Source organism: Eublepharis macularius, chromosome 7 (genome assembly GCF_028583425.1).
Source record: "Eublepharis macularius isolate TG4126 chromosome 7, MPM_Emac_v1.0, whole genome shotgun sequence".
Lineage (NCBI taxonomy): Eukaryota > Metazoa > Chordata > Lepidosauria > Squamata > Eublepharidae > Eublepharis > Eublepharis macularius.
The window spans coordinates 6,685,039-6,711,101 of NC_072796.1; the positions used below are offsets into that span (position 1 = coordinate 6,685,039).

The 26,063-nt window shown below is 46.6% G+C and overlaps 1 protein-coding gene across 1 annotated transcript in view; it reads right to left on the reverse strand.

Moving 5' to 3' along the window:
• Positions 1-16,998, reverse strand: part of AFAP1 (actin filament associated protein 1) — a 106,447-nt gene extending 89,449 nt beyond the window's left edge. Inside the window, exon 1 of the mRNA XM_054985244.1 lies at positions 16,923-16,998. The gene's annotated coding sequence lies outside the window, so the exon portion shown is untranslated. The remainder of the gene's footprint in view (positions 1-16,922) is intronic.
• Between the last annotated feature and the right edge of the window lie 9,065 nt (positions 16,999-26,063).

A 26,063-nucleotide genomic window follows, 5' to 3' on the forward strand; every position in this document is an offset into this window, starting at 1 on the left:
AGGGAAGGAGGGTCACACCCACCCCTCCTCACCATCCTCCTCACCTCAATCAGAATTGGGGCATCCCACGGCAGAGTGGAAAAGACTAACAGAGCAACCTGTTCCTTTCATCACTTCTAGTTTGACCCAAGGCAAGTCTTGTGTAGGGTTAATTTAATTTAATTTAATTTATTATATTTATATTCCGCCCTCCCCGCTTTTGCAGGCTCAGGGCTCAGGGTTAGTTAGAGGCAGAGAATCTAATGGAAGCGTTCAAGTGCCAATCATCTAAATACTCCAACAAATGACTGATACAGGCTCCCACTCTCCCCAGTCTCCTCCGGATGCACCGAGGGGAAGGCAGGTTCAGCTTTTTTCCTCCTTCTGCATTGTGAGTTAGGGACAAGGAAAAGACAGATGCTTTCTGCTTGCTTTCAGAGTGTTTGGATTGACATGCACTAGTTAACCCAACACTTTAACCAGCCAGGAAATACAAGGATAGATTGGATAACCCAAAAGATGGGAAGAAAAAGGAACAAATGAACATAGTTCCAAGAAACAGACGACTGATAGTTATTTGACAAGACAGCTAAAAGAGTTCAGCTGAAAGTGTTTTGAAGCTTTGCACTGTACCACTCGGGGGTCAGTAGGGCTTTTGTTCTGGGAAAAGAGGTGGTGGAACTCAGTGGGTTGCCCTTGGAGAAAATGGTCACATGGCTGGTGGCCTCGCCCCTGATCTCCAGACAGAGGGGAGTTTAGATTGCCCTCCGTGCCACTTGGCAATCTCAACTCCCCTCTGTCTGGAGATCAGGGGCGGCGCCACCAGCCATGTGATCATTTTCAACAGGTTCCGGAACTCCGTTCCACTGCATTCCAGCTGAAAAAAAGCCCTGGGGGTCAGTATCAAACACCCCTTTACAGTATCCTTTACACAAGGAAAACAAGACACAAAGCTATGGTGCAATCCAAGCCAGAGACAGTGTATTTATCAACACAGGGCTACCTGACTCCAGCCCCTTCACACATTCAGCTAGAAATTATTGTTCAGAGTCTCAAGAAACAGGTTCACTCTCAACATTACCAGTCTATTGTCTGTAGCCAATGATCACTGATGTTTACTTCTCTGACTAGAGAAGGTGTAGCCTAGGGTAATGCTCATTCCAACAGCTGCTCAAATGAGGATGCTTTACACTACATCAGTGAAGAAGAGTGCCTGAATCTACTTTCTGATGTAATTCCATGTAAGCTTCAAAGTTTGCACTCGTACTTTTTCTGAGGATGTCCAAGCAAACACTAAATGGGGGGAAAGCAAAGCCCTCCCTTTCTGCCAGGGTGGATTTGATTTAAATCGAATTTAAATCACTAGTCAGTAAGACTAGATTTAAATCATGGTTTTCTACATAAAGACTCCTCACACCTAGCTTCTTGTGCAGATCTATTCTGCTTTCAACAATCTTCTATTCATTGGGTTTTTTTTAAAATTAGCACTTAAGAGGTTTGGTTCTATGTACAAAGATTTGCAAAGGAACAATGGGATTAAGGTCTTTTCCTCAACTGTGTAATGTTTATTTTATAACCTTTTTGCTGTGAAGAAGAGACGTGATCTCTGCAGACACAAATTCAGTTTTGAGAACTGTAAAACCAAGCATCTGTGATAATATCTTCTAGACAGAAATACTTCCCAATAAACTTACAGAAACTACTGGAAGAGCATGACGTTGTGAAAGGATTAATGGAATTCATTTACTCACAAATTTAAATATTGCATGAACATATCGCCTCATGCTACATAATTAAAAACTAATCCTTATTTCATGATGATAACCTTTGTACTATAATATAGCTTAGATAGATTTTCCCTCAAAAACAGTTAATTAAAAAAAATCTGATTTAAATATTTAAAAAATCCGATTTAAAGTTTTGTTTTTTTTAAATCATTGATTTTTATCCACCCTGCTTTCTGCATATATTTAAAAGGCATAGCTACACTGCTAGCCACTGTTAATCTCCCAGGTAGTCCCCAAATGCCATCCCTTTCCAATTCATGCCCCATTGGTGGCTTCTTTGTAGCCTCAGCAAAACTTTCTGGACAGCAAATCAAGGTCTCCCATGTCTCTAAGGCTTGCCAAGGTGAATCACAAGCACATACATGGCTGAGAAGGGGCCGCCATTGCTTGCCCCCATGTAATTGTGAACTAGCCTTAAGAGGCAAGAGGATACTTTCTTTAGAGGGAGACAGTACGCCAGTACAATTCTTCCACTTGCTTAAAACTATAAATTCAATGCACTCTCCCTGTCTCTCTCCCAAACGGCTAGCAACAGCTCTGTCCCACTCCACTGAAGGCTGAAACTGAAAGCCAGAACTGGGAGCACAGCGCTCTTTTATAACCAGAGGTCTCATAGAGAAAAGCAGGAGATCTATAGTTGGCAGTCAGAAATGCCTAACAGGGTTTGCAGGGATGAGATTCGAGTGCCCATGGCTACAGAACACCCCCTCCCCCCTCCCTGGTCTCTGGTCCCATGTAACCAATTGTAACCAATTTGGAGCTCCACACTTGGAAGGAAGACCTGCCTATCAAGCTAAGTTGTAAACCACAACAAACAAACAATTCCGGGAATATGTATATAACTATCAGTTTTTATATTTTTATATAGTGCAAAAGTGCAAAGTGCAAGATATGGTGCATAATTATATACAATAATAATAAATAATCAATAAATACAATAAAATACTGATCTCTCTGTCTCAACATGCAATAAATATGGTAAAAGTACAGAATTTTGTCCTAATGGTTATGAAATATATTTTCCAAAGAAACAATGTCCATGAACTAATTAAGGTGAAAATGTAGCAGCATGCAGATTTCCTCAAGTAGAGCTCCAATGCAGACGTATGGGAGGCATAAGATGGGAAGTCCAAAAGTGCCGACGGGATTATGCGTGCATATTTATACAATTCCCGTTTCGTATAACATACTTCTTCATGGGCACAATAAATATGGACTGTGAACAAGAGTTAAACATAGTCAATTTATAACTCTACATAGCGATTCGGTTTCGTTTTCTCAGCCATGCCGGACGCTCCTCTCGGCTGGTCCGGGAGGAAACGACCGGGCACCCTGACCGGGCGGCTGATCCGCAAGGATTAGCCCCCAGGACTCCCAGGGAGGGAGCCAGGGTCCGGGACGCTGCGGGAAGAACTCCCCGAAATCAATGCGGGGGGGGGAATTGCCCGTTTGTCCCTATGGAGGCCGGCAGACGTGCGCGGCACCTCGAGTGCCGCCGGGCAACGAGAAATGGCAAATAAAAGAAACAGGCGGAAGCCCGTAAACAAGCGAATCCCTTCTGTTCTACAAGCATTCGTGAAGGAGAGGTTGATCTGAAGAAGACTCGTTCTTCCCCTTCGCTGAGTTCCAGAATTTTGTTGGCGCCCCCCCCCCCAAAATGGCAGCAAAGAAGCAAAGTCCCGCTCTCGGTAAGTCAATCTCGGCTACTTTGAAGGGAGAGTCGTTCGAAGAGTTGGTGCGCAGGGCGGTGGTGGAAGCCATAAAACCCTTTGTTGACAAGCTGAACAAAACTGATCAAAGGGTGGGCTTAATTGAAAGCGAAGTTAAAACCATTAAGGAAGCAGCGGGGGGGCAGAGAAGTCTGCTCTGGAAAGTGCGTCACTTGTGAAGGCTACAAAAAAGGAGCTGAAGTTGGTTGAGAACCAGCTGATCGGGCTACAGATGGAACGAACGCAGACAATTTTGCGTCTCCAAAACGTGAAAGAGGAGAAAAATGAGGATCTGTGGGAGGTGGTCTCGGAACTATTGGCGATACCCGCGAGGACGACTAAAGAAGAGGTTAAAAGCGCCATTTTGGAGGTCCGTCGGGCTTCTTCAAAATATGCAACAAAGCGACAGTTGCCTCGTGAGATCATTATTGACTTTTCATTTAAAAAGATTCGGGACACCATCCTATATAACTCATACAATGCGGATTTGGACTTTTTGGGTTTGAAAGTCAAGATTTTGAAGGACGTTCCATTTCTAGTCCGGAAAAGGCATTTTAAGTATAAAAAGTTTGCAGCTCTTCTGAGGGACCATGGAATAAAGTACAAATGGTTATTCCCGGAAGGAATATGGTTTAGATATAAAGATCAGGCCTATAAGATACTATCAGAAGATCAACTAAAGGATTTTGAGAATAAAAACCCGGAACTCTGCTGCACCGAGAACGAAGAAAAGGAGAAGCCGGAGGGGTGGGGAGGAGGAGGAGAGCACCGCAACAGCGGTTGCACAGAGAGAATTGCGTCCGGGACCTAGAAGGGGGAGGAAAGTTTAATCAGAATTTGAAATGTTTATTCTCTGTATGATTAACCACTCCATCATTATCCTATGGAGCTATTTTTGTATTATGACAGTATGAAGGGAAAACATTGAAGTGTAGTGTTTAGTGTTTGTAGTTCATTCCCCCCCCCTTTTCTTTTTCCATCCCCCTTTGTCCCTTCCCTCTCCCCTTTCCTTGTGATAGTCTTGTGTAGTGCTGTGTAGTGTTTTGTAGTTATGAAAAATAAATAAAAAAAAATAACTCTACATAGCAAAACTCTGTATATACATTCCATCTATTCACCAGCCCCCACTTCACCGGTAGCTCCAATATTGCTGCTTATGCCATTCTGATTCAATTTCAAAAAGCATGAATTGACAGGCAGAAATCGTACATAGGAAAGGACTCTCTTAATCACAAAACGGTAATTGGATGATTGGCCAAATTACAATGAAACAAGCAACAATTACGTTACAGCACAAACCTCAACACCACTTAGATCCTGTTCCGGTTTTAAAGAGACAAGTAATGTCAGTTGCGCATTCAGCAAGGCAATGCAGTCTATATCCCCAAATGGGTGAGGCAACGCCGGGCATCCACTAACCCAGAAAGCATGAGTAATCCACTTCACTATTGAGACCTCCTGGTGCCAAACTCCGTATTTTAAAGATCCACCTAGACTCTAATTGCAACAGTTTCCTGGGGCCATCCTGAACACCGTCCCGAATCATATCAACAACTGTTACCCTAAGATCTCTTGGGTTATGCTGAAGACTCAAAAAATGTTGGACTAATGGTGCCTCTCTTACCTGATTACGGATTCTAGATATATGTTCCTGCACTCTAGATTTGAGAGGACGTGTCGTGCTGCCAACATAAATTAAAGGGCACCCACAGCGAATCGCATATATCACATTAGAAGTCCGACATGTACTGAATCCACCTGGAGCGTCTCGGCGTCCAGGGAACAGATCTTCAAATTTTGTCATCAGGGCGCAAACGTTACAATCCCCTCACGGGAAATGTCCCCTCGGCACCCGGGTAGCGGAGCTATGTAGTAAATTATGCTGTATAAATTCTGAACGAGTGAGTATGTCCTTAAGGCTGCGAGTTCTACGGAGACCGATGCTTGGACTCACCTCGCACCCGGGAATATTGTCAACAAGGTGCCAATGCTGTCGGATAATTCGGCAGATGGGGGTGGCTAGTGTGGTGTAATCAATAGCCCATTTTAAATGTGTATTCCCATCTGTAACTTTAGGAACCAATAATTGTTCACGTCACGTCCAAATAGTTGATGCATTGACATGAATAAATTGGCGGCCCCCAGTATCGCCAATTTATTCATGTCACAACTAGAAAAGGATTACATATTGAATGACATTAATAATCCTTTCAAGGCGACCATTAGGTTTTACCGCCGATATATTGATGACATCATAGCCATTATGGAAAATCAGGAAAGTGCAGAACAGTTTGGCCAATGGATTAACACGATCAGTATGGACATTAAATTTACCTGGCAGGGGAATGGTCAATGCATCAACTATTTGGACGTGACTATTTACAAGTGTAGCGAGAGGAGACTAGGCGTGCGCCCCTTTAAGAAAAAAACGGATAGGTGCTCATACCTTCATTTCTCCTCGTTCCATCCACAGCGACTAAAATACAATATTCCCATTAGCCAATACCTTAGACTGAAACGGAATTCATCACAGGATGCGGATTTCAGGGAAAGTGGCACTGAATTAGGGAAGGCGCTGGTTAGTAGAGGATATCCTTTGGCTGCCATTGCTTCGGCTAGGAACCGGGCATTGAGGACATCGCGTGAACAATTATTGGTTCCTAAAGTTACAGATGGGAATACACATTTAAAATGGGCTATTGATTACACCACACTAGCCACCCCCATCTGCCGAATTATCCGACAGCATTGGCACCTTGGCAGGGGAATGGTCAATGCATCAACTATTTGGACGTGACTATTTACAAGTGTAGCGAGAGGAGACTAGGCGTGCGCCCCTTTAAGAAAAAAACAGATAGGTGCTCATACCTTCATTTCTCCTCGTTCCATCCACAGCGACTAAAATACAATATTCCCATTAGCCAATACCTTAGACTGAAACGGAATTCATCACAGGATGCGGATTTCAGGGAAAGTGGCACTGAATTAGGGAAGGCGCTGGTTAGTAGAGGATATCCTTTGGCTGCCATTGCTTCGGCTAGGAACCGGGCATTGAGGACATCGCGTGAACAATTATTGGTTCCTAAAGTTACAGATGGGAATACACATTTAAAATGGGCTATTGATTACACCACACTAGCCACCCCCATCTGCCGAATTATCCGACAGCATTGGCACCTTGTTGACAATATTCCCGGGTGCGAGGTGAGTCCAAGCATCGGTCTCCGTAGAACTCGCAGCCTTAAGGACATACTTAAGCCTTAAGGGTGCCCTTTAATTTATGTTGGCAGCACGACACGTCCTCTCAAAACTAGAGTGCAGGAACATATATCTAGAATCCGTAATCAGGTAAGAGAGGCACCATTAGTCCAACATTTTTTGAGTCTTCAGCATAACCCAAGAGATCTTAGGGTAACAGTTGTTGATATGATTCGGGACGGTGTTCAGGATGGCCCCAGGAAACTGTTGCAATTAGAGTCTAGGTGGATCTTTAAAATACGGAGTTTGGCACCAGGAGGTCTCAATAGTGAAGTGGATTACTCATGCTTTCTGGGTTAGTGGATGCCCGGCGTTGCCTCACCCATTTGGGGATATAGACTGCATTGCCTTGCTGAATGCGCAACTGACATTACTTGTCTCTTTAAAACCGGAACAGGATCTAAGTGGTGTTGAGGTTTGTGCTGTAACGTAATTGTTGCTTGTTTCATTGTAATTTGGCCAATCATCCAATTACCGTTTTGTGATTAAGAGAGTCCTTTCCTATGTACGATTTCTGCCTGTCAATTCATGCTTTTTGAAATTGAATCAGAATGGCATAAGCAGCAATATTGGAGCTACCGGTGAAGTGGGGGCTGGTGAGTAGATGGAATGTATATACAGAGTTTTGCTATGTATGTTGAGTTATAAATTGACTATGTTTAACTCTTGTTCACAGTCCATATTTATTGTGCCCATGAAGAAGTATGTTATACGAAACGGGAATTGTATAAATATGCACGCATAATCCTGTCGGCACTTTTGGACTTATTTGCAGTTTGGACTGGAGCTTCCCATCTTATGCCTCCCATACGTCTGCATTGGAGCTCTACTTGAGGAAATCTGCATGCTGCTACATTTTCACCTTAATTAGTTCATGGACATTGTTTCTTTGGAAAATATATTTCATAACCATTAGGACAAAATTCTGTACTTTTACCATATTTATTGCATGTTGAGACAGAGAGATCAGTATTTTATTGTATTTATTGATTATTTATTATTATTGTATATAATTATGCACCATATCTTGCACTTTGCACTATATAAAAATATAAAAACTGATAGTTATATACATATTCCCGGAATTGTTTGTTTGTTGTGGTTATCAAGCTAAGTTGGGCTTTGATTGGGGTTTCCAGGGCGACAGAAGGAGTGCAGACAGAGTTCAGGCAGTCCCTGCCTGCGTTGCCAAGGGAATTGATTGAAGGTGCCTGACTGTCTGGCTTCACAAACAGTGGATGAACACAACGAACCAGGCTTGCGACGACCACAATGGTGCCTCACGAACGGCTTGTTCGTGAACAGACGAATGGGCTGTTCATGGGTTTTTCCGTTCGTATTGCTGTTTGTGCCCACGTCTACTCATCACATTCCTTTTTGCTCGCCTTATCATCACATTTTCATTAGAGCTTGTTGGCCTATTCATTCTTAACGCTTCCACTTTTTAAAGGAAACTCTTTTGCCTTCATAGCTTCCTTGGTGGTACTCATCAACCACTTTGGCATCCTCTTAAATTTTATTCGTACATTTTCTAATCTGTGTCACACAATTCAGCAGAGCTTCTATTACTGCAGTTTTACATAATTCCAAGTGTACTGAAGAGATAACACACTTTTGCTTCTATCATTCAATTTCATTTTAACCAGCGGCATAGCGTGGGTTGTGAGCGCCTAAGACAACTCCCAGCAGGTGGTGGTGCCTGTGGCACCATGCGCATGCACAAAGTAAGATAACATCACTTTTGGGAAGTTACAGCATCACACAGGACGCAGCCACCCCCTGCGAGTGCTCCCGATTCAGGGCCGCTCACCTCCCCATTTCTAGCCACCCCCACCCCCAGAGCACTCCTGTGATTCAGGGCCACTTGCCTCCCCACCCCGTACCCCTCTACTGCAGCCACTCATGCTGCGGCTGCCCACCTGGCATGCTCCTCAGCCAGCAGCTGCAGAGAGCTAGCTTGGCATCCAGTGAGCCAGCCACCTCATAGGCGTGGCAGGCAGCCAGGGTGGCATGGGTGGTCTGCCGGCTCCCGTGGATGTGGCGCAAGCTCTCCTCAGCGGCCGGTGCCCCCTAATAATTTTACGTCCAGGGTGGCTGCCCCTCTACCCCAATGCTACACTACTGTTTTTAACTAACCTCCAGGAGAAGTGTCTTCTTTTGAAATTAATGTGACCCTTTTGGATTATCCAGGAGACTTCCCACTAGCATGTATGCTGAACTTGATAACAGTATGATCAGTGTAACACCACACTTATGTCTCTTTCCAAGGCCTAGGCACTACTCAAGTTTCAGTCCAGGTACTTCCATGCACTTCATGGATCCACAACTATGTGTTGCGAGGCACAGTCACGTATTTTACTGAGAAATTGTTGTGTCAGTGCAAGCCAGTCAATAAGAGGATAGTTCATCAACCATTACTGAAATGACTCCTCCATGCAATAAGCTTTTTTAAAAAACAAAATTCCTCAATTTCCTTGAGTGGTCACCTCATCCCTAACTAGGTGACAGAAGTGATTGCATAATCAACATATAATAGGCAAGAGGACAAGAGATGAGCTGGGAAATATGATGTTAACAGACATAAAACTGACTAGAGAGGAAGCCAAAAGACAACATGAATTTGTTCCTACTCATAGGTAAAAAATATAAAATTTCTGGAAATTTTGAAACCATTTATCTATTAGACTTATAGTTCGCTCTCCTCACAATGCAGGCTCACAGCGGATCATAACCCACTTAAAACACAATACAACATAACAATAAATAACATATAGCTAAAAGCAATTTAAAACTGGCAGCAAAATTTAAACAGACAGCGGATTTCACAGTCCTGCAAGATCACTGGGTCTGCGGAGGCTAATACACAGCAATGAGCTAAAAACCAGGAGGGGGGTCTTCCTGCCCCCTCAGTAGGAGGCCGAAAGGAGGCCCGCCTGCCTCAACCACCAAAAGCCTGGGGGGACATCTTTCTTACAGGCTCAGCAGAATGCTAAAAGATCCTCCTGGGCCTGAGTTGTCTCAGACAGAGAGTTCCAACAGGTTGGGGCCAGGGCCGAGAAGGCCCAGGCCCTGATCGAGGCCAGCCCTCAGCCCAGGTACAGGACCTCCGTCATTGTTGGATTCAACATCCAGTCACAGCCCCAAAGCCCAGGCCAGATCATCCAGGGCGGTATCTGGCCGGCCGTCCATCAACAGATAAAGTTGGGTGTCATCCACCTATTGATGACATTCCAACCCAAAACTCCGCAACAGCTGCTCAAGGGGGCACATATAGATGTTTAACAGCATTGGGGAGAGTATCACCTCCTGAAGAACACCACACACCAAAGGGTGGTGTGGCAATATAACTGCTCCCCTAGCGCCATCCTCTATCCCCAACCATGAAGAGACTAGTAGCCACCATGTAAAATACATTACATTAGAAACAGAAATCTGATGGGAAATAGAAATATTTGCAATACTTTCTTTAACAATATAAAACACATCACTTAGCTTAGTTAGCAGGAAAAATTGTACTTGGAATTTAGAAGGATGCCTTAATTTTTTATAAGGAAAACTGCAAATATAACCAATACTTGAGCAAAACAAAGAGCTGTAAGCTGCTATGCTCTATGGCACCTTAGCATATATATATTAGTTTTGCCATCTGAAAGGTAGGAAAAATAGACGACGAAAATGCAAAACACTGATTGTGCTGCAAACAAAAAGAAGTGCATTATTTGAATAGAAATCCTTTCATACTGTCGCAACAGAACCAACGTAATAATACATTATCATCATACATATTATATCATGAACAAAATAGTCATATTTAAACAACAAGCATGCCTCTGAAAATAAGTTGCATGTCTATTCAGTACATTTTCCATGTCCTTCCGCCAAGAATTCGTGGAAGCATACATGGTTTTCCTTTCCTCATTTTATCCTCACAATGATCCTGTGAGGTAGTGCGTGTGTGACTGGCGCAAGGTCACTCGGTGAGCTTCACGGCAGACTGGGGATTTGGATCTGGTCTCCCAAATCCCAGCCCAACACTCTAAACTGGCCCAGGCTGCAGACACAGACATCTATACAGTATAAACTGGAATCATCATATGTGGAACCAGGAAATCATTCAGTCCATGTGCTGGGGTCACGCACAGACTAGGGAGATGCTTGCTAGGTTAGCTCCCAGGTTTGCACAAAAATCCCCAAACAAAAAATTACCATGCCTGGAGAAAATGACCACCATTTTGAGGAGGGGGGGGAGGAGCAGGCAGGGCCGGATCGAGGGGGCAGGGGGGGGGTAGTCTGCCCCCGGCGCCACCAGGGATGGAGCGCCAGGGGCAGCTGCCAGCTGCCAGAGGACGCAGGCAGCAGCCGCCTCGCAGCCCCGCGTGCTGCCTTTCGCCTGCCCCGCAGGACAGGGGGCGGCCGGCTTGCCGCGCACCCCCTGTCCTGCAGGGCAGGCAAAAGGCAGCGTGGGGGGCTGCGGGGCTGCCAGCGCCATTCGCCTGCCCTGCAGGACACGGGGCGGGCGGCCACCCCTTGTCCTGCAGGGCAGGCGAATGGCGCAGGGGGCTGCGCTGCCTTTTGCCTGCCCTGCAGGGCAGGGGGTGCGCAGCAAGCTGGCCGCCCCCTGTCCTGCAGGGCAGGCGAAAGGCAGCACGCGGGGCTGTCAGGCCGCCCACGCTATTCGCCTGCGGGGAGGCGAATGGCATGGGCGGCTTCCCAGCCCCGCACGCTGCCTCTGCCATTCCTCCCTGCATGATGACATCACTGAAGTGATGTCATCACAGCGCGAGGTGGTCGACCTAGGGTTGCCCCAGGCGCGGGCAACCCTAGATCCGACGCTGGGAGCAGGAGCCATATCCTCCCACCTTTCACCACCTAAACTGGGAGTGTGGGAGGACAGGCAGGAGAACTGGGGACTGCCACCACTTAAGCACCAGGTAGCAAAGAAGTGGAGAAGACAATGTGGGACCTGCTGCCACTGTGCTACCACTTGGGCAGTGACACAGCAAGCAAGTGTGCACACTGGGAAGGGGGTAACCACCACAGCTACCATCACTGCATCAGCCGAGTCTCAGTCATCTATGTGGCTAAACCACATAGAAGAGAAAATTAACTCAATCAGGATTAATATTGAAGATTTATTTTCCCTCACAGAAAAATCAGTTTAAGCACAGATCAGACAAAGACTCCTTGACATCGAGATTCAGAATCTTAGGAGCCTTGCAACAGGCAGAGATGCCCACCCCTGGGTTTGGGGATTTTACCCCATGGGCATAGGGCAGAGTACCTTACTTGCTTAATGGCCCCATATTATTGCAGAGCTTATTTGCTATCTCGGTTTAATGTCCTACCCTCCACGATACTTTATGGGAGATTTCACAAAATGCCTTATGTTAATAGGTTATGCACTTGTGTTCAGAAACCCTGGAACACGTTTTCCTGTGCTGTACTTATTACTGGAACATACTACCCATACTCAGGGCTTTTTTTTCAGTTGGAACGCGGTGGAATGGAGTTCCGGAACCTCTTAAAAATGGTCACATGGCTGGTGGCCCCGCCCCCTGATCTCCAGACAGAGGGGAGTTGAGATTGCCCTCCGCATTGCTTGGCAGTGCGGAGGGCAATCTCAACTCCCCTCTGTCTGGCGATCAGGGGGCGGGGCTACCAGCCATGTGACCATTTTCTCCGAGGGCAACCCACTGAGTTCCGCCACCTCTTTTCCCAGAAAAAAAGCCTTGCCCATACTTATTGATCCCTTGCCGAGAGAATCCTGATTAATGTAAAATTATTTTTCTGTTAGCTACTCAGAACCAAAAGGTGATTGAAACTGTAGCTAAATTTGTGTATCTTGCGTCTATGAGGCGAGCTACGTATTTGTAGACCGACCTGTGATTGTGTGGAGTGTTTCTTGTCATTAATATGGATGTAATGCCAATAAAGGTCGCTGCAGCACCTCATCAGCCAAGCTTGCAGGCAAGTGGCAGAGAAGGAGGGTGAGGAAGCTTGGTGGGGGGGGGGATGGGATTCCCCCTCCCCAGAAGTCTCACAGGTCCCTTTTTGTCAATGTCTATGACTAGATCAATTTACATATTACACCTTTTGACTGAGTAAAACCTTGCTTTGAAAAACATTTCTACTCATTCCAAAAGAAAATCACAACAGCTTTTTTCATTGCTCCCCCAAATTTCCTTAGAAAAAAAATGGGGGGCACTGAGTGGAAGCATTTTTTCCTCTGGTTTTCATGTCTCTTCATTATGAAATCACTGATAAAAGTTGACTACGTGTCCCTATTCTAATTCCAAGACTGTTACAAAGGGTTTTATGACATGCATGCAATCATTCAAAATTAAGTCAGTTTTTCTTTATAAAGAATCTTGTGTTAAGTCAATACAGCAAAAAAAAAAAATCCTACTTTAGCTCAAGATGCAGCTGCAGCCCCCCAGCCAGATCCCAGCAGATTTTCAAGTTCGTCACTGGTCAACTCTAGGCCAAGCCGTACTTCAAAATAATTCAATTATATTTTGGGTTAATGCCTCAAGTAGTCTGAAGAAGGCAAACTGTTCCAGTGAAGAAAACACATGAAGCCGCTTTATACCAAATCAGACACTTGGTCCATCAGTACTGTCTACTCCGACTGGCACTGGCTCCCTGAGATCTCGGAAAGATGTCTCTCCCATCTCCTGCCACCTCCTCCTTTTGAAACTGGAGATGTTGGGTATTTAACATGGAACCTACTGCAGGCCAAATGCAACTGATGTATATTTGTGCAGGGGATTCAATGACAAGACTCCATTCAAGGACACCAGAGCACAGGGCCGGATCAACGGGGGTGGGGGGTGGGGAGGTAGTCTGCCCCCGGCGCTGCCAAAGAGGGGGCGCTGGGCACAGCTGCCAGCCACCGGGAGCACACCGCAGCTGGCAGCAGCAATGTGGGTGGCTGCACGGAGGGTGGGAGGCCGCCCGCGTCATTCACCTGCCTCATCGACGGGGTGGCTGGCTTGCTGCACGAGCAGGACAGAGAGCAAGCAGCAAGCCGGCCTCCCCTTCAGCGGGGCAGGCAAATGGCATGGGCAGCCTCCCAGCCCTCGGCTCAGCCGCCCGCGCTACTGCCACCAGCTCACAGCGCACTGTGCACCAGGGTGGCCGGCTTGCCGCGTGGGCGTGCCCCTGTCCTGCGTGATGATGTCACAGAACTGACATCATCACGCTGTGCCGGGAGCGCGCGCATGTGTGCTGCATGCACAGGGGGGAAGGAGGCCAGACTTGGGTTGCCCTGGGCGTCGGCAACCCTAGATCCGGCTCTGCCAGAGCAGCATGGTGGATCCCAGACATTCTATTAAGAAAGCACACATTTTCATTTGACAAGAGCCCCCATCTTTCATATAGAAAAGCACAGGCCCTTTCAGCTGGTGCTGAGCCAAGAGACACTCAGATACAGCAAGAAATCCTACTGCCTTCCAAGTATCTGGAAGAGGGCAAGGGCTCTGACCTCACGCCAACCCTCTCTTAACAAATCCTTGCCCTATGTTTTTTCCTCCTCCTTCAGCAGCTTCTTATAATTGAAACACAGAAGTAATTGCAATACTTAATTCCTGGAAAGCAGAAGAATGAAGCAATAATGGAGGTTACTGAAAAGCAGTAGAGACGGATTCTAGTCTTATAGGACTCATCAGATATCACTGGCAACTGACAACAAATCTGGACAGCATCTCTACCATTGCCAAAAAATTGTTCCATCTTCTTATATTTTTTACAGAGTCGAACCTGCTCAGGTGAATATAAAGAAAAAAGCAGCTCCTTGTCGATGCCAATACTTAGCTGCTAGTGCTAAGCCAGTGGTACTTACTCAGTGGCTCATGAAGAGCCACATCATGGTTGCCACCAACCCAAAGAGCCATAGATAGTCCCATCACTGGAATGAGGCCTGTACCTCAAGGACACTTGTAGCTTACCCATTCATCTGGTGGCAGCCACTTCAAGGTGGGAACCACTGCCAACCACAAACCCCAATGGCCGCACGGGCTTTGCTTACTTTCCTGAAATACAGGAAGGTGACACATTGGAGGGCTCAGAAAAGCCACAACTTGTCAAAGTGCCACACACGGCTCCTGATAATCCCTGAGGTATACAATCAACATCACGTATTTGAAAATACTCAGAATTCAAGTACACTCTTGCATTTTAAGGGTGTGGATAGACTCAAAGAAAGTTTAGAAAGTTTTAGAAAACTGAATATTTGGTACCAAAACAATTCTATTTAATACAAGGTCTTAGAGAACAAATTTACAGAAGAACAGACAGATAAGTGACTTCCCAACGTGAAGGGGAAAAACTTAAAAACAAAATATTTCATAAAAAATCGTATCATTTCTCAAAGGATTACTCAAGCCTATGATTATCATATTTGGTGATGTTATCTAAGAAGCGTTTCCTTTTGGAAAGAAACAATATTAATAAAAAAAATCACTGGACAAGATTAAATCATCTGGCCATTTAGCTAACATATATTTAAGATGCTATAAAGAAAAAAATGGTGACTAACATAGTAATTACAAAATAAATCGAGAAAGAGTAGAAAACAGATGCTTCCTCTATTAAAGAATGCAAAGAGTGGAATGCTTTACTAATGGTGAAACTGACACACCTCATATGATCTAAAGGGAGAGATACTAGCACTAGTTTTTTTTATAAAAACTGAACTTTCGAAACTGAAGACGTGGCCAGAGTTTTAAGGGGAGAGGCTGTGGCTCAGTGGAAGAGGCTTTGCTTTGCTTTGCATGAAGAGGGTCCCAGGTTCAATTCCTGACATCTCCAGCTAAAAGGATCATGCAGAGGAGTTGAAGGTCCAAGGATCTGCTTCTAATCACAGATATGTTAGGCTGAAGATGTAATCTCTTCTCTCTTACCTCCCTGCATGTTACAAGTTGTCTTTTTTAAATAAAACCAACACATTAAAATAATTCCTCCAAAAAGAAATAATTCCCCCATATTAGTCATATTTTCTCGGTTTCCCCAAACCCTGACATAATCTTGCTCTGGGAACCTAGCCTACCACATGGCACTGACCATAAGGTTGTTAGACTTCCACTTTCTTTTTGCTGAAAACAGATGCTGAATTGATTTTTACAGTTGAAAAGAACAAGAGTCCAGTTGCACCTATAAGACTAACAAAATTTGTGGTACGGTATAGCTCACTTCTTCATATACCTGAAGAAGTATCTGAAGAAGTGAACGGTGGCTCATGAAAGCTCTTACGGTTCTACAAATTTTGTTAGTCGTATAGGTGCTGCTGGACTCTTGCTCTTTTCTACCGCCACCGATGGACTAACACTGCTACCCATCTTGAGCTTGCTTCACGTATGTTATCAGTTGCTTCAGACTGTCGGGCACCACCTCCAGATGTGATGCAAAGCATGGCAGTCATCCCTGACTTTGACGATGGTCCTTCGCAACCCCTGTGACTACCTTCTAACCCCACCCGGATTCACCCAACCCCAACGGGGCCAGCCCCATCGCGGGCGCGCTCCCTCCGGAATCCTGCCCCGGGCTCCGCTTCTGATTCAACGCAGCAAACCGCAGGACTCGAGTCCGTTACGATGCCTCCGCCCCGCTCCCCACTCACTTCTTCGGGGGCTTTCCGAAAGTCTCGGCGCCGAGCAGGGCAAGAGACAAGGCCGGCCTTTTTCCGCCGGGAGCCAGCCGGGAAGGAGCCCGCCTCCTCGCCTCTCCGGAGGCGCCCTCGGCGCGGCCGCGTCGCCCGCGAGAGGCCAAGAACCCGCCCGAGAGCCGCGGCCACCAAGTTTCCTTTCGCCGGCTCTTTTGGCTCAGGAGCTCGGCGGGGGCGGCTCAGCCTCGCCCGCTCTCCGGCGGAAGAGCAGCCGGGCGCGGGGCAGGGCTCCTGGGGCCTGGCCGGGAGGGAGCGCAGAGCCCGCCGCGCCGCGCCGCGCCCGGGACGCAGACCTGAGGCGAGCGCGCCTTGGAGATGGAGAGACTGACGGGCCGGCCGCTCCTGTCCTCCCGTGGCCGCAGAGCGAGCGGGCAGCCTTCAACCCAGGGAGGGAGGGAAGGAGGGACCGGTTGGCGGGACTGCCAGAGGCCGCCTTTGTCTCCCGCTCGCTCCGCCGCCTCCTGCGCCCTCGGCCCGGCAGGGCGCACAAACGGGGGGCGCGCGCGCCGGCCGGCCGGCCGCTCTCACCTGGCGCCCTCCGAATCCGCCGCTCCGGCTCGGGGTCCCGGGGTGGGGAAGGCGCCGCTCGCGCGCTCCAGCTGCCTCGCCGCTCCTTTCCGCGCCGGGCAAAGGAGCCCAAACAGCCCCCCTGGCCCCGAGTGGCGGCCGCGCGAGCCAATGGGCGAGCCCAAAGGAGCGCGGGGCGGGGCTGGGGAGAACAAAGGAGGGAGGGGGCAGCCCCTGAGGAGGGGGCCCCGCGCGGCTCTCCTCCGCCCGCCTCCAGGACAGACGCCCCGCGCGCCCCCAAGGCGCCGGCCGGCCGGGCGGGGCTGGACGCGAGCCGAGGGAGCGGCTCCTCCCCGGCCCAGAGGCGTGACCCCGGCTGGGGAAAACTGCCCCGCCGGCCCCACCGCCGCCGCGTGGTGAGGCGGCTGCGGACGCGCCCTCGGGGACGAGGCGGTGCCACGCGTGCGGTCCCGGGAGGCCGAGGCCCTCGGAGCGCCGCGGCGGGTGGGAGCGCGCGGGAGAGGACGGGAAAGGCGGGGGGGCTGCTCTGCCTGCGACACCCCCCCCCGTGCGTCAGCCCGCCCTGCGCGCCCTCCGCAAGCGCCCGGGACCTCCCTGGCCGCGGGGCGTCCGGCGCTCTGAGGCGCGGGGCGCGGCAGGCCTGGCTGGGATTCTCCGCCGGCGCCAGAGACTCTTCTTGCCTCGGCCCGGTGGCTCCGGAGTGTCCCGGCAGTGGAGTCGGGGGGCCTTTGGGATGCCTGGAGCGTTGAGAACCCCCCGGAATTCTAATGAATCTCGACCCTACAGAGATCAGATCCCATAGAAAAAGTGGCTGCTTTGGAGGGCGAAGAAGAAAACTGATGGAAGTTGGGGGGGGGGGCAACTTCAAGACTTTCCAAAAGTTGAGCCGGATTGGAGTAGTGGTTAAGAGCAGCAGGGCTCTATTCTGGAGAACCAGGTTCGATTCCCCACTCCTCCACTTGAAGCCAGCTGGGTGACCTTGGGACCATCGCAGCTCTCCCAGAGCTCTCTCAGCCCCAACCACCTCACAGGGTGATTGTCATGAGGATAACAATAACACACTTTGTAAACCGCTCTGAATGGGCAATAAGTTATCCTGAACAGCGGTATATAACTCCAATGTCGTCGTTGTTGTTAATGTATTCCATTTACAACCTTCAATCAATCATTTATTAGCATAAGAATACATAGAGTGAAGCATGATACACAGCCTGCATTAGGGTTACAAATAAATATATCACCAAAATAGCTCTTTGTGTCTTATCAGCATAGCTTAATAGCTCATTGCAGAAATGCAGCCACCTCAGTTATATCCAGAGAGGAGTCATTCAGAATGAAGTAGATCTTAGTGGGGTCGGAAATTCCCATTTTATTTTCCAGAACTGAATTTAGATATTTGCTATGAATTTCTACATAAAAAGAGCAACAGAAAATATGTGAGATTGTGGCTGCAATTGAATGCAGCCTAGCTTACAGGGACAGTAGCTGGACATGGAAACTTGAAATCTTCCATATAAGATTGCAGACGGCATAACATTAAATCTGGCCAAAGAAAAGGCTCTATGCTGTTGTGGAATTGGCAGAGAATGGAGATATGAAGCCATCTGGCCTGCTTCCAATGCATTTCCAACCTTTATGGACTCCTGTTTAACTGTGCTGTGCTTTGGATTGTAGTTGTTTATGAAGTTTACAGTGCAATCCTAAAGACCCACTTTCTACGTCCCTTGAAGTCAATACGTTTAGAAGGTTGCAACTCTTTTTAGGATGGCCTTGCTAACCCTTTCCACAGCCACTCTCAATATTTGGTACTTCCAGCCCTCTCTGTTCCAGCTGGTTCCCCCACCATGGGTGCCAAGGCAGGACCATTGTCAGTAGCTACAGATACTGTGTGAATGCACACTAACCCAGCCAGTGATGTCTAGTGGTTAGAGTGTTGGACTAGGATCTCATTTACTCTGGTTCAAATCCTAACTCTGCCATGGAAACTCACTGTGTGATCTTGGGCCAGTTGCTGTCTTTTAGCCACCCTACTTCACATGTTTGTTGTGAGGACAAAACAGAGGAGAGGAAACTGATGTAAGCTTCTTTAGATACATTCTGGGAAGAAAAGCAGAGTTGCTACATAAAAATATAATAACAAATTAGTAGTTGATATCACCTGTTATTGCCATCCTTTTTCCTTTGCTAACCTAAATGGGCTCCACCGGAAAAGAAAGTCTATTAACTAAACCCAAGAGAATCTCTGGGGGTAAAACAAATCTCTAAATCTAATGAAACTAATTTTTAAATTTCTATTTTAATTTTTATATTTCTAATATCTTAAAGTGCAAGGTGCTAAATATGTACAAAAATTATGTAACATATACGCAAACCTAATAGACAAGCCATTCTATAGCCAGAATAAATAGTAGTACAAAGTTATAAGCAGAATAAATAGTTATAAATAGTACAATCACAATCCAACTGGTGAAAAGTTCATAAATTAGCAAGTTTTCGTTTCTTCTTTAATGGATAATACGTTTGGAAACTCAAGAAAGTGACCTCCAAGGATCCACTGTTAGCAGAAGAGCACTGAAGCTAAACGTTGCATCAAACAACCAGCCGACGGGTTTTTGCCAGCATATTTTCATTTCCCATTTCGTATCCTCACTTCCTCATATGCTTTATTCTCAAATTAAAGGTCACACATAATACAGTAGCTCATCACCAAGTCAGTTCAGGCAGATGGAACAACGCCGCTTTGGGTCCTTGTTGGGGAGAAAGGCTGATAAACGAAAGTAAAAAAAAAATGAAGTATATAAATAAAATATTCTCATTTTTGGGGTTTATTGAACTGTGCTGTCCATGATATACATAAGCAAGTCCAAGCAGGCACAACTAAGCCCATTTATCAAGCCGTCTCAAAATTAAACTTTAATGAGGTGCCTCTTTCCAACGCTAAAATTAGCTGTGACTGTTACTTAGAGAGAAGGGGGGAATGGGTGCCTGAGGCAGCTTTCATTTAATTACTGAGCTAGATTTGGTGCAGTGGAACAAATAACTTTTGTCTATGTGTTCTTTTTTGTCATACAATAAATACTTTTTCTTCTACAGCATGTTATGTACAGAAAATTATACTGGAGATTTGCACTTCTAGCATTCTGTTTGTGACAGTGGTTAGTTCCAAATTAAACAATCATTAAAAGGGTAAAAGTGATATTTTTTCAAATTGGGAAGCGAGTTATTTAGGCTAAAAATTATTACAATTAAATTAAAACTCCTCTAAAATTTAGTAGTAGACGTTTATGTACCAGTTTTCAATGGAGATAGATATTTTATTGTTTTCATAGAATCTACACTTGAAACCTTGAGATTCAGGTGACACCTTGTGGAAACATGAGTGAACTCCAGTGGCATTTCATTCTGCATTTCATGGTTACTTTTTGTTCCCTTGGAGAAAAAAAAATTAAAACATATTGTGGAAGAGAATGCATTTTACTTGCAGCCATGAGACGACCTCCCAAATGCAGCAATGTTTCAAAAAAGCAGTTGAGATACAAAGACTTCAAAAGATATGTTTGTGTTAAAATATAGGGTAATATATCCAAACTGGTGTTAGAGAGTCAAATGTTCACTTTAATCTGTGTAAGTAATTATATTCATACTAGTAACAAAGCCCATTGAGGGAAAAAATACAACGTGCTCTAGAAAGGGGAGAGCAGGCAGGCAGGCATTCCCTCCTCCATCACTGATCCCGGGAGGTGAGGAGGGGGTGGGTATTGCCACCTGATCCAGACCTGATCTCAGCAACATGAAGGGGTGGTGGGCTTTGCCACCTGCTCCACTCCTGATCCCAGCCAGGTGAAGGGAAAACGGGCATTGCCTTCTGCTCTGCGCCTGATTATGGCTTAGTGAAGGGGGGGCAGGAATTGCTGCCTGCTCCTGATCCCAGGTGGATGAGGGGTGGGTGGGTGGGCATTGCCATCTGTTCCATGCTGGGTGAAGGGAGGAGTGAGCACTACCTTCTGCTCCTTGCCTGATCCCGACAGGCGAAGGCAGGAGCTGGGCTTTGCTACATGCTCCGCTCCTGATCCCAACTGGGTGAAGGGGGTGCGGGCATTGCCACCTTCTCTGCTCCTGATTCCAGCAGGTTTAAGGGGTGGAGATTGCTGCCTGCTTGGCATCTGATTCCAACAGGGTGAAGATGGGGTGGGCATTGCTGCCTGCTCCGTACCTTATTCCAGAAGGTTGAAGGAGGTGGGCATTGTGAACTGCTCCAATTCTTGTCCTGGCTGGGGGAAAGGAAGAAGGGAATTGCTTCCTGCTCTGTGCCTGATCCCACCTAGGTGAAGGCACTGGGCAGGCATTGGCACCTGCCAATGCCTGATCGGAGCTGGGTGAAGGAGGCGGGCATTGCCATCTGCTCTGCTCCTGATCCCACCTGGGAGAAGGGGGTGGGCATTGCCACCTGCTCCGCTCCTAACACCAACTGGGTTAAGGCAGAGAGATGGCATAGCCACCTTCTCCACTCCTGATCGCAGCTGGGTGAAGGGGGGGTGGACATTGCCACCTGCTCCGCTCCTAATACTGGCTGGGTTAAGGCAGGGGGTGGGCATTGCCACCTGCTCCACTCCTACTGCCAGTTATGATAAGGCAGGGTGAGCATTGCCACCTGCTCTACTCCTAATATCAGCTGTGTTAAAGCAGGGGGCAAGCATTGCTACCTACTCCGCTTCTAATACAAACTGGGTTAAGGCAGGGGGCTGGCATTGCCTCCTGCTCCACTCCTAATACCAGCTGCCTGAAGAGGGTGGCCATTGCCACCTGCTCTGGTACTAGTACCGGCTGGGTTAAGGTGGTGGTGGGCATTGCCACCTGTTCTACTTCTAATACCGAAACTGAAAAGGGGAGGGATGGCAAACCCCGTAACAATCTGGTATGAAAGAAAGGGCAAGCCCACGGGGAATACAATGAAACAATGCTTCACACAGTGTTCAATTTTTAAAGTGCCAGTGCTATATAATTTAAACATTCATACATATTTGTGCAGTTCTTTCAGGAACAAGAATGAATCCAATATACAAAAAGTGCATTCAAGATTATTGCAACATGTCCGGGTGTAATAAAGTTTGTATAAATTTAAATCCTTGCATTAGTCTCTTTCCTTCTTTCTGGTGTCCTTTCCATGCACAGAGCAAACGCAGAGGTGGGAGAGATGTAGAAATCCTCCGCAGGCCCAATCTGGGGCCGTCTTAGAAACCACAGATTTCGTGTCCTCTTCTACGAGAGCACTGTCTCTGGTTCCATATGGTCGGAGATTCTCATATTACATCAACCGGATAGGGCGGCCGTCTATTCCAGGAATATTCCCTAAGCCGGCCCCAGATTGGGCCTGAGGAGGATTTCTACATCTCTCCCACCTCTGCGTTTGCTCTATGCATGGAAAGGACACCAGAAAGAAGGAAAGAGACTAATGCAAGGATTTAAATTTATACAAACTTTATTACACCCGGACATGTTGCAATAATCTTGAATGCACTTTTTGTATATTGGATTCATTCTTGTTCCTGAAAGAACTGCACAAATATGTATGAATGTTTAAATTATATAGCACTGGCACTTTAAAAATTGAACACTGTGTGAAGCATTGTTTCACTGTATTCCCCATGGGCTTGCCCTTTCTTTCATACCTACTTCTAATACCAGCTGGCTGAAGGGTGGCAGCCATTGCCACCTGCTCCACTCCTAGTATCAGCTGGGTTAAGGTGGGGGTGGGCATTGCCACCTGCTCCGCACCTAATACCAGCTGGGTTAAGGCATGGGTTAAGGTTCCGCTCCTGTTCCCTGCCTGGGCTTCCCACCGCAGCATGTTTTCTGTAGTGATATGGTGAGTTGCCTGGACTTTCCTCTGCAGTAGCACCCTCTGGTGGTGCACCAGGGTATAAAATGAGTTGCCTGAAACACGCTTACTCAATTATATAGTAAGATAATTGGACTGATTTCTTGGCGTTTGCAGAATATGCTTATAACAACTCCATGCACAGTTCCACAGGTGCCTCCCTATTTAAGGTAGCACAAGGCTATGAGGGAACAGAAATGCCTTTTGCTCAAACCCAATATCTCAGCAACCAGGAGATCTGGGACTAATTTAACGACCCAATGAGAGGTTATAAAAAAGACTTTGGACAAAGCCAAAGAGGATTATAAAAAGTTTGCTGACAGAAAACGATCTGTCAATGGAAGCAGCAAGCAGGAGATTATGTGTACATCTCCACCAAACACTTGCGGGGGGAGCAACCCAGTAAAAAACTTGGATGGAAATTTTTGGGACCCTTTCCAGTAAAGAAAGTGATAAGTAACTGTAGAGGTGGATCTACCAAAGAACTTAAGGCAAATCCACCCAGTCTTCCACTTCAGCCTCCTGAAGAAAGTCCCCCCCTCCCCAATAAATGGCATGTGGATGGACTAGTGCACCATGAAATAGAAGACATCCTAGATCTAAAATAAAACATGGAAAACTTTTTTACTTTGTTCGTTGAAAATAGTTTGCTGAAAGCCACTGGGAGTGGATTGAAAGATCTAACATGAATGCTCCAAGGCTTATAAAAAATTATCCTAAGCTCTACCCTGACAAACTTGGCCCGATGTGAGAGGGGCAAATCTTCAGGGGAGCAGTATGTCATGTATGCCAGCATCCATACCATGATTGTGTTCTGCATTCCATAATGGTCAATACTGTATGATTCTGTTTGCCTGAACTACATCCTGTAACTCTGTGCGCTCATCTGAGAGTGTCTTAACTTCTGATATTAATTGCAGGAGAGCCAGTGGGCCCCTCCATTATCTGTTGAAAATACATACTTTCACTTTTCTAGCAAGTGTCCTTGGGAAGAGCTGCTAGCAGCAAACGCTGTAACTTTCCCAGAGACAGATTTCCTTTGTACTTCATGTAGTCTAAACTGCTTTGATCCCATGCAACCTCTTTGGGGTTTTGCCCCAGAACGTTAATGGACCTGGGAGGGTGGGAAGTTTTCCTATAATAGCCAGACCTTTCTTTGAATTGTCACTTCTGCCAATTTCTGCACCTTCGGGTGAACACCTGTACTGTATAGATGTCAATAAAGCTGCTTCAACTGGAACACCTGCATGTTAACTGTGGAGGGCTTGAGGGACCTAACTGCCAGGGACTGACACTCTCTGTGTATCTATTGTCCAGCTGTTGTGTGAGATTTGCGAAGCCCGTCAGAAGCAGTGTTAGAGCAGAAGACTCAAGCAGTATCCTGAACTGCTGGGCCTCCAGGGTCTATCCCATGAAGAACTACATGCCAAAATGCCTTTTGCACAGGCAGGAGGAAGGGACACTTGGAAGGAAGGGCAAAGCACAGAACCATAAGACAGTGGGAGCAAGTGCTGCTGCTGCTTCTGGTAGGATCTGCACAAATATGTGTAAGAGTCTAATTCACTCACAGTCACAAATTAGGGATTCTGTTCCCCCTGTGAGGTGCAGGGAATCCCTGGCTCCCACATTTCACACACACCCGCCACCGGTTAACTAGCCAGCAGGGGGCGAAAGGCAGGGAATGGGTCTCCCAGACACTATCCTGGGGCCAGCACAACAATGCCACAGATGTCATTGCACTGCCCCAAGAGCACTCCCACACTTTGCAGGCTGAAATGGGCCCATTCGGGGCTCAAATCAGCTCGCAACGAAGTGTGCGCATGCTCCCCAGCCTTGCACAATGACATTGCTTCCCAGAAGTGACATCATTGTGCCAGCGTCAGGCCACGTGCGTGGAGAGTCCCCAAGTGCTGGGAAGGAAAGTGCTATGTCCCCTTTCTCCCACCAGAAGGGTATGGGGACCTGGCAACCCGATCACAAACACACACGCTCCCTGCTGCTGTATCTGGCGGTGGCTATAAATACAAATTGCACGGTCAGAAACGTAAGGAGGTAAAAGGAGAGGAACAAAAAGAAGCCACAGGAAACCAATCTATGCTCTATTTTTTTCAAATCAGACAAGGCCTTTCTGCAGTTAGGCAACAATACAGTAACGGGAAGCAGGTGAACAAAATCAAGATTCAAATGATTTCAGCTATAGTGACTGAGTCTGTGGCAATTAAATTCCAGTGAAGTGTGCGGAGCTGTACAGATTCTTTGCACACTGCTAGTGAAGGCGAAAAGAAGTTTCAGAAACCTAGCAGGTGTTCTACAATAGGGCAACAATGGTTAAGCCACTTTGCCATTTTGTCTATTAAGTGTGAACTTGCAAAAGAAATCGACTTGTGGGGCAGGGGGGGTTGCTAATTCATGATTTTGCAGAGAAAGAGGCTAGAAAAATAAAACTTTATTAATTGGTCCAATCTTTGCAGCCACATTGGTCCATTAGATTTTTTAAACAGTATTTATTTATTTATTTGTTTGTTTGTTTGTTTATTTATAGTCCATCTTTCTTACTGAGACTCAAGGCAGATTACACAGTATGAGTCAGCACAATCAATATCACAACATTTCAACGTACATGTAATGAATATACACATGCAATTATTGACAGGATAATCCATTTTTAGTGACCCCAAAGTTACAAAATAGTAAACTTATTGGACTCTCAAGGTAGATATTATTGTTAAGCAGAAGTTGCAAAAGCTGGCAATTTTCAGAAATGTTAAATATGTAACAGTAATTTTGTAACTAAAACTAACTTTTTTAATTGTTCGTGAGACTGTATGTGTGGGATGATGGATTGTGGTATTGATATATGTGTAGGGGTAGGGAATGGCTGAAGCTGGGGACATGTGGGGTGACATTGCTGACATCACCACATCACTTCTGGCCCAGAAGTGATAAAGGGTAACTCTAGCAATTGCCAGAAATTCTTATGTAGCCATAGAGTTTCTGGAGATTCCTAGAGCAACTGTTTTTCACTTTTGATTTTTTTCTCCTCCCACTGCTCTCCAAGCAGCAGGGAGCAATGAGGCATACCAGTGTGTGGGAGGCCTGGTAAGCCTAGTGAGGGGGCCCGTTTTACAAGTTTATACTGGGCCCGAAAAAATAATGCTTGGGTCCTGAACTTCAACTGAATTGGTGGGGGGTGGAGGATATAAAATTTAGAAATGACAGGAAGTCCAATCCTCTACATATCTGAAAGTAAGTCCAACGTAAGT